The sequence below is a fragment of the Loxodonta africana genome, chromosome X, assembly GCF_030014295.1.
Source record: "Loxodonta africana isolate mLoxAfr1 chromosome X, mLoxAfr1.hap2, whole genome shotgun sequence".
In the NCBI taxonomy this organism is placed as follows: domain Eukaryota; kingdom Metazoa; phylum Chordata; class Mammalia; order Proboscidea; family Elephantidae; genus Loxodonta; species Loxodonta africana.
The window spans coordinates 3840389-3848989 of record NC_087369.1 but is presented as its reverse complement, the minus strand read 5'-3'; positions in this window follow the sequence as shown (position 1 = coordinate 3848989).

The window sequence follows — 8601 nt, the reverse complement described above, 5'->3', positions numbered from 1 at the left end:
GTGGCTGAACTGAAAGAGGACAAGCTTCTCGGCTATGCCTTTACCACCTATCTCCCGCCTTAAAAAAGCAGCAAGCTCCCAGCCTGCTCCAGGGCGTTTCAGCAGACACGGTTGACCGCAAACATAAATGGAGCCATTGGGCTTGTAAAAAAAATAATAATAATAGTAATAAAATAGGCTTCCATACTCACAGATATCTTTCGTAGATCAAAGAGCACAATAGGCAAACGTTAACGATGGAGTACACGTTGTTAAAATTCTGGTACAAGCAGAGACATGCTAAAAACAGAAAGATCGAAAATTAATACCTTATAAAACTCCTTGGTACACCAAGCAACAGGCTTGCTCTCAACGGATCAAATTACCTGGTCAGGCTAGCTACCAAGAGGTTAATCATTGCAGTCAACGTTTTTCCTTTGCTCAAGGTAAGTGCTACAATGTAGCCACTCGGGCTGCCTGCACTGCATTTTCTCACCCCTCCGCACATTCCACAGAGTGTGATCCTCGGCTGGTGGGTGAATTTAATGCAACCAATATGGCTTCGAAATCCCCTATCTTCAAAGAGCTGTGTTGGGGCTCCTAAACCAGTTGCTGTTGAGTGGATTCCAACTCATGGCACCCCCATGTGTGTCAGAGTAGAACTGCACTCCATGGACTTTTCCGGGGCTGATTTTTTGAAAGCAGATCACCAGGCCTTTCTTCCAAGGTGCCTCTGAGTGGACTTTGAACCACCAACTTTTCGGTTAGCAGCTGAGCATATTAACTATTTGCACCACCCACCGAAACCAAGACCCAAACCAACCCCATTGCCGTCAAGTAGATTCTGACTCATAGCAACCCTATAGGACAGAGTAAAATTGCCCCATAGGGTTTCCAAGGAGCACCTGGTGGGTTCAAACTGCTGATCTTTTGGTTAGCAGCCATAGCTCTTAACCACTGTGCCAACAGGGCCCCATGGTTTTCCACCCAGGAATTCCTGAAAACCAGTTACCATCAAGTTGACTCTGATTCATGGCAAGCCCACGTGTGTCAGAGTAGAACTGAGCTCCAGGGGCTGATTTCTCAGGAGTTGATCACCAGGATTGTCTTCTGAGGCACCTCTGGGTGGACTTGAACCTCCAAACTTTTGCTTAGCAGCTGGTTGTGTTCACCATTTGTGACACCACCTACAAGCCACATCAGAACGTGTTCACCCTTTGTACCACCCAGGGACCCCACTGGTACTTCTAGGAATTAAATAAATAAATAAATAAACCATGATCCCTATCCAAGGAACTAACCACCTGGGAAGCAGACAAGGCTGGTAAGATACATGTCAAAACAAAAGGACTCCGTACATCAATATATTCATTAAAAAAAATTGAGAATCAGTAATGCATTTTCCACGTAATTTGTCTCATGGTATCTAGTATGACTTTTTTATTCTACACATTTCTTTCTCTTTTTTTTTTTTAATTGTGCTTTAGGTGAAAGGTTACAGCTCAAGTTAATTTCTCATACGAAAATTTATAGACATATTGCTATGTGTCCCTAGCTTCAATCCCTATAGTGTGACAGCACACTCCCCCTTTCCACCCCCAGTTCCCTTGTTTTACACATTTGTTTTCCTAATTAATACTTAATTTTATTTTTGGGTGAATATATAAATGGCAAAACCGACTCCCATTCCAGGGTTTCCGAATATAATGTTCAGTGACATTGGTTACGTTCTCCACGTTGTGTCAGTGTTCTTGTTATTTTTAGTCTAATTGTTTCACTCGGGTTTGCTTTAACTCCCTGCCCCCCAACCTCCTCATCTACGCTTTATAACAGCTGCTGTCCACTTGTTCTTAAACAATGTTTTTAAAAGAACACAATATTCAAGGGTGACAGTCTTTATTCTTTGAGCTAAACTGTTACTCAGCTTAAAGGTGACTTCGGGGGATAGTTTTGATTCAAGGTTTGAAGAATAACTAGAATTGAGCCTCATTCACTCATTCATTCACTCTACTGAACACCACTCGTCGGCTCAGCTCTGTGATAGTTTCTAAGTCTCAAGAAGCCCCCACGATCGATATTGAAGGGGGGAAGTGATTAGCCACAATACAGAAGGAAGAGGACCACATTAGCCATAGGCACCGATGTCGGAGGGCTTTGTGTGATGAAGGTCTAGGAGATTGTCCAGCGAGTGGACCAAAACAAGCACCAGGAGATAAAAGAGTGCAAAAACATTAAAAGGTCTTAAAGGTTTGCAAGCAGCCATCTAAGATATATCTATTGGTCCAGTCCCATCTGGAGCAAAGGAGAACAGAGAAAACCAAAGACCGAAGGAAAAGATTAGCCCAAAGGACTAAAGGGCCACATGAACCACAGCCTCTACCAGTCTGAGTCCAGAAGAATGTGCCCAGCGTCTACTACAGACCGCTCTGACAAGGATCACAACAGAAAGTCCCAGACAGAATGGGAGAAAAATGTAGAACAGAGCTCAAATTCATGAAAAAAGACCAGACTTACTGGTCTGACAGCAACTGGAGGAACCCCCAAGAGTATGGCCCCCAGACATTCTGCTAACTCAGAACTGAAACCACACTTGAAGTCCACTTTTCAGGCAAAGATTAGACAGGCCTGTAAAACAAACAATAACATACGTGAGGAACGTGCTTCTTAGTTCAATCAAATATATGAGACCAAGTAGTAAACTCCTGTCCAAAAGCCACACAAGAAGGCAGGAAGGGACAGGAAAACTGGACGAATGGATACAGGGAACCCTGGGTAGAAAGGAGGCTTCTGCTGTCATATTGTGGGGATTGCAACCAATGTCACGAAACAATATGTGTGTACATTTTTGAATGAGGATTTAACTTGAGCTGCAAACTTTCACCTAAAACACAATAAAAAACAAAACAAAAACGGCAGAGATTTGCCCACCACCCTTCAGAGCAGGGTGTATCAGCAGATGAGAGGTTCCTGGAGTGTGATGGGGAGACCATGACATATAGTATACCAGCAACGGCAAAGTTCAGACTCTGCATTGATAACACTGGCAGCCCCTGAGTTTTAGTGATGGGCTGGGGGTCGTGGCCAGAATCGGTGGAGGAACAGGCTGGCAGAAGCTAAGACAGGATGAGAACGTGTACTAAGGCGGTGAGATTGGGGTGGGAGGAAGACATGGAACCCAAAGATCCTTAGGCGTCAGAATCCACTAGACCTATGGAACAATTGCCCATGGGTTACTCAAGGAGAAGCAAGGATGGCTGCAATTTCTAGTTTGGATGGCTAGGTGGATGCTGCTGCCATTAACAAGGATTAGGAGATTCTAGGAAATGGCAGCATAAATAGACCATTATTCTGACCCTCCTCCACAAATACAACAAAGAAACAGTTCTTGGCTTTGAGGGACTCTGTAACAGGGGGCAGAGGAAAGTAGCAGGGAACTGCAGCCAGGCAAGAATTAGTGAATCAACAAGTTGAATACAGTAGGAAAATTGCTTCTTGCACCATCCCTGCCCCTCACTCCAGCCATGCTGGCTGCTAGCTAAAGTGAACTGGGGTAGTGGCCCCAGAAAAGGAGACTCCTTTCTTAACCACCACAGTCCCTGTCTATACAAAGAGATAGGACCCCAAGCTTCTGCTCTAAAATCAGCCAGGCAGACCTCCCTAGAGATCCGTTTCAAGTGTGCCAGCACCTCCCCCACCAGGACACTGTTGGCTGCAAGCCTACGGTGAATTTTTACAGAAAGCCCATACACTGGAGTCTGCTCTCATAGTCAACACTCTTACCTGCTTCCCCGTGCACCCCATAGCTCAGGCCTCGGAAACCACTAGGACAGGTCTCCTGGGGAGTCAGTTCTGGTCTGTCTGCTCCCCCTTACTGTCAGTGCTGAGGGCTGCTGATTGAGACTGCTGTATGCTAAGAAGCAGGCATCTTTAGTGGAGGCTATACCACAGGGTCAATTTATCAAGAAGATTTAACAATCATAAATATATATGCACCCAACTTTGGGGCACCTAAATATATAAAGCAAACAGTGATAGAATCGAAGGGAGAAATAGGTAGTACTAAAGTAATAGTTGTAGACTTCAATATACCACTTTCAATATTGGAAGGAACATCTAGAAAGAAGATCAACAAGGAAACACAGGACACTATAAACCAAACAGATTTAATAGATATATATAAAACGCTCCACCCCAAAATGGCACAATATACATTCTACTCCACTGCACATGGATCATTCTCCAGGAAAGACCACATGTTAGGTCACAAAGCAAGTCTTGATAGATTTTAAAACATTGCAATCATACAAAGTATTTTCTCTGACCACAACAGAGTGAAGCTAGAAATCAATAACAGAAAAAAAAAAAAACCTGAAAAATACACAGATGTATGGAAATGAAACAACACAGTATTAAACTACCAATGGGTCAAGAAAGAAATCAAAAGAGAAATCACAAATATCGTAGACTCAAAAACGTAACGGGATCCATGCCTCGCACCATACACAAAAACAAATTCAAAATGGATAAAGGACCCAAAGGGGCAAACTAAAACAATAAAATTCTTAGAAGAAAAAGCAGGGGCAATGCTGTCAGACCTAGCTTTTAACAGTGGATTATCTAACATTATAACAAAAGCATATATAGTGAAAAACAAAATAAAGAAATGGGACCTCATAAAAATTAAAATTTTGTTCACCAAAAGACTTTACCAAAAAAGTGAAAAGACAAGCTACAAGCGGGAGAATATCTTTGGTGAAACCATATATTTGACAAGAATCTAATAACGAAAATATATATAAAACTTTGACAATTTAACAACAAAAAGACAAATAACCCAACCATAAAGTAGACAAAGGGACCTGAATAAACATTTCACCAGAGAGGACATTCAAACAGCCACCAAATATGTGAAAAGAAGCTCAGTCGTCATTACCCGTTGTTATTATTGTTTTTAGGTGCTGTCAAGTCGGTTCAACTCATAGCAACCCTATGGCCCTATTAGCCATCAGAGAGATGCAAATCAAAATCACAATGGGATACCTTTACACTCCTACCAGACAGCTAAGATAAAAAACAAAAAAACAAAACAAAACAGAAAATAACAAATGCTGGCGAGGATGTGGGGAAATTGAAACCGTTATCCATTGCTAGCGAGAATGCAAACTGGTACAGCCATTGTGGAAAACAGTGTGGCGCTTCCTCCAAAAACAAAAACAGAACTACCATGTGACCCAACAACTCCTCTCCTAGGTATATACCCAAAAGATTTCAAAGCAGAAACTCAAACAGAAACTTGTACACCGATGTTCACGCAACACTATTCGAAATAGACAAAAGTTGGAAACAACCTAAATAAATCCCCATCAGCAGAGGGATGGGTAAACAAAATATGGCACATACATACAATGAAACACTACTCAGCCAGCAGGAGAAATGAAGTCTTGATTCATGTCACAATATGAATGGAGATGGAAAACATTATGCTGAGCAAAATAAGTCAATCAGGAAAGGACAAATATTGTATGACCTCAATTTTTTGTATAAAAAGGCAAGAAAAGGCAAACGTATAGAGAAAAAAGCTTATTAGTGGTTACCAGGAGCAGGTGGAAGGGGAAAAGGGTGGTTGATGGTGATAGAAATATCCCATTGATTAAGGGTAGGGTTACACAGCCGATTACTGTAATTGCTGTCAGTTAATTGTACACCTGTAAAAAGTTGAGTTGGCAAAAGTTGTGTGATAGACATATTTACAATGATGAGAAAAAAGGGGGGAGAGGTAGCTGCTTCTGTATAACCAAAATCCTTACGGGATGTCTGGTTTCTTGGTTTGGAGGTTTAGGGTCACAGTTTCATGGGACATCCCAGTTAACTGGCCTAGTGACTGATTTCGTGCTTCTGTTCTACCTCTTTTCATTTGTTGCATAGGGCCCGGGGTTTTAAAAGCTTGCAAGTGGCCATCCAAGGCACAACAATGGTTTCCTTTCGCCTGCAGCAACAGAGGAAGAAGGAGACTCAGGAATAGGAGGATACGGAATGTGTGGGTGATTCCCTCCATGAACAGCTGCCTCCTTTGCCATGAGACCAGAACTGGATGGTGCCCGGCTACCATTACTGAACATCTTGATCAAAGAGTCTGTAGAAGAATTCTAATCAAAAGGGGGGAAATGCAGAACAGGATTTCAATTTCTCATTGACTCCAGACTTCCTGGAGCTATGAAGGTTGGATGAACCCCTGAAACTAGTGCCCTGAGATAATCTTCAAATCATAAACAAAAAATAGTCCTCGAAGTCTTCTTAAAACAATAGTTTAGCTTAACTAATACAGAATATCTGCCTTGAGCATCGTGCTCTTTCAAGATCTATCTATATGGGATCAAACTGACAACAGCAACTTGAAAGATTAGATAGGAACCTTAGGGGCCAGTTAATTTATGTTAATGAGGGAGGAACAACTCGGAAAAGGCCCGTGAGAATGGTTCACAACTCAAAGAATGTAATCAGTGTCACTAAATGGTATATGTATAAATGCGGCACAGTGGTTAAGAACTCAGCTGCTAAACAAAAGGCTGGCAGTTCAAATCCACCAGATGCTCCTTGGAAACCCTATGAAGCAGTTCTACTCTGTCCTATAGGCTCACTATGAGTTGGAATTGACTCTATGGTGAATAGGTTTGGTTTTTTATAAACTGTAGAATTGGTGTATGTTTTGCTGTGTATATTCAACAAACTAAATAAAAATAAAAAAAAAAGTTTCACAATATTAAAAAAGAAGGAGGATCAGGAGAAGTTCTGAGGAGTAGTTTTTTGTTTTCTTTTGTTTTAATCAATGGATTTTGGACATGCTGAGAAATACATACCATAATGCATTGTTTGACTAGTTCCTGGAAATTTTATGTCAACACACATTATTAAAAAATAAAGCTACAGACCCTCGTGTCTGCCAGTGTGTGTGCTGTAGTGGCTTGCATGTTCCTGGGATGCTGGAAGCTATGCCAACGGTATTTCAAATACCAGCACGCTCTCCCATGGTGGACAGGTTTCAGCAAAGCTTCCAGGCTATGACAGACTAGGAAGAAAGGCCCGGCAATCTACTTCTGAAAATCAGCCAAGGAAAACCCTATGGATCACAAGAGCACATTGTCCGATATTGTGCTTGAGACAAGCCTCCTAGGTTGGAATAACCAGTTGCCCTTGAGTCGAATCCAACTCATAGCGACCCCACAGTACAGAGTAGAACTGCCCCATAGAGTTTCCAAGGAGTGCCTGGTGGATTCGAACTGTCGACCTCTTGGTTAGCAGCTGTAACTCTTAACCACCAGCCACCACGGCTTCCTCAAAGGTACTCAAAATACACAGTAGTCCTAACAGTGGACTGGGGCATACCAACAATCCTGAAGATGAGGCAGGACCCGGCAACGTTTCATTCTGTTCTATGAGCGGTTGCCGCGAGTGGAATGACACTACGGCAACAAGAGCTAAGCTGTAGAAGTGAATCAGCACCCTTATCAACAGTGTGTATTGGTGATCTTCTCTGTGGAAGCCACGTGTAGGTGCAGCCAGGAATTCTGCAATTCCTAGAGACCATGTTCCTTAAGAGAAACTCCAGGACGACAAGAAATTAGCGCGGAGTGGACTTCAGCTCGTGGCAACACCACGAATGTCAGAGCAGGACTGGGCTCCCTAGGATTTTCAATGGCTGATTTTTGGGAGTAGATCACCAGGTCTTTCTTCCGCGGAGCCTCTGGGTGGACTCAAACCTCCAACCTTTTGACTGGCAGCCAAGTGCAATCACCATTTGCGCCACCCAGGGACTCCCTTGGAGAAGTTAAGGCATTCATCAGAAGGGACTGTCAGGCTCATTTCTTGTTAGGTCCTGGCGGTCCCTGGTCACGGGCCGTTGCACAGCCAGCTCCATCAGGACCGCTGGACTGGGGAGTGTCCTGCGCGCTGCCGTTCTTCCTCCCATGGAAACCTCTGCTTCTCCCCTTCCCAGTGGGGGCCCCATGGGGTCTTTGGCTCTGCCGTTTCAACTGCCCACATCATCCTTTCCAGCCCGTCTCAGGTCCTTTTCTCCTGGAAGCCAGTCCACTAACTCCTCCTACCTCCGCCCCAGAGCAGAGACACACGGTCCTCTCCAGCCTCCCTTTGGTACCCCTCCCCAGGTCATCCCCACGCCCCGGCTGTACCACCGGGCTACCCATGTTCCCACTCCGGGAGCCGCCGGGCGAAAGGAGGCAAGGCTTCCACCTTGGGCCACGGGGCCGGGCGGGGGGCGTGGCTGGCTCACGGGGCCGGGGGCGCAGCCAGCTCCCCTGCACACCGGAGCGCAGCCTGGTTCCCGCCGTCGTCCACGAGAAGAGCAAGGCTTCTCGCTCGGCCGGGCAGGGTGCCCGGCGCCGATTTGCAGAGACCTGAACGCTCCCGCGGCGCCCCCTTCGCCCTGGGTCCCCCTACTTTCACCGGCTCCGCGCGCCCCGCCCCGGCCGCCTGCGCTCGGCCCCGCGGGAGCGGACGAGGATGCCCGCCCGGGCCGGGTCCCGTGGCCGCCCGCCGGCTCCCGGGGTGGGGCGGGGGTGGGCCGAGGCGTGGACTCGGGGATAAAAGGGCGCCGCGCGGGCCCGC